This window comes from Pelmatolapia mariae, linkage group LG5 (genome assembly GCF_036321145.2).
Source record: "Pelmatolapia mariae isolate MD_Pm_ZW linkage group LG5, Pm_UMD_F_2, whole genome shotgun sequence".
NCBI classification, from domain to species: Eukaryota; Metazoa; Chordata; class Actinopteri; order Cichliformes; family Cichlidae; genus Pelmatolapia; species Pelmatolapia mariae.
Genome location: NC_086231.1, coordinates 17,872,245 through 17,873,421, shown reverse-complemented (window position 1 = coordinate 17,873,421; position 1,177 = coordinate 17,872,245).

Here is a 1,177-nt window from a genome sequence, read left to right as displayed (position 1 = left end):
GGGGTCAATTGACTGGTCAAAAATCTCCCACTCAGCTGACAGGGTTTATGAGTTTTACAGTGATGAAATTTCTCTGCTGTAAACATATGATCATCATCAGTTTAAGTCTCTGTGGTCCCAACCCTGGTTTGGTTAAATATTTTCACAAACTGAAAGGACGATTCAGTTTTTAACTTCTGCTCTATGTTAGCTTAAGTTTGGAAAAATAAACATATATAAAACAAATGTAAACCTTATATATTCATATTTGTATTTATTTATTTAGTTATTTATTTATTTAGTTAGTTAATTAGTTAGTTAGTTAGTTAGTTAGTTATGTAACCGTGTGGATATTAAAATGGTAAAACAACCAACCTTGCAACCTCGCTGACAGATGAGACCAAAGTGGCGATTTTTTAACCATAATGCACAACACCACATTTTGAGAGATCCTAAATCAGCATATCAGCACAAACACCTCAAACCAACTGTGAGGCACAGTGGTGGAGTGGTGAAGATTTGGGCTTGTTTTGCAGCCACAAAACAAGCCCAAATCTTGTTTTGGGCTTGTTTTAACTCACATTCTAGAGTTAAATGTGAGGCCATCTGTCCAACAGATGAAACTTAGATAAAACTGGGTCGCGCAATAAAACAGTGATCTCAAGCACAGCAGTGAATCTGCAACAAAACAGCTGAAAACGAAAATGATCAATGTGTTGCAATAGGTCAGCTAAAGTCCAGACCTCAGCCGGTTTGAAATAGTTTGCAAACCTCAGTTTACTGAAGCGTGGGCCAGAATTCTTCCACAATAATGTGAGAGCCAAATAAAGTGAAATGGAAAATTATTAGTCAAGTTATTGCTGCTAAAGGTGGTTGTACAAGCTGCTGAATCATGGGCTGCACTTTTTGTGAAAACTTTCTATTTCATATGACAGTAACTCAAGGCCATGGCAGTTCTACTGAAAAGCTAATGGCAGATAAACCATTCTTTTTCATGTGTAAAGTCCACAGATTTACTGAAAAAATGCAGTTAAATATATATTAAATGCTTTTGTGCAAAATTGAATTCATGATTTATACATTTATACATTATTTTTACCAATATATTTCAGAGTGACAAATTGAATATTTACTCCACTTCACTTCAGTGTTACCAACTGCTTTGTGATGAAAATCTTGGTTGGTTAGTACAGTTGAT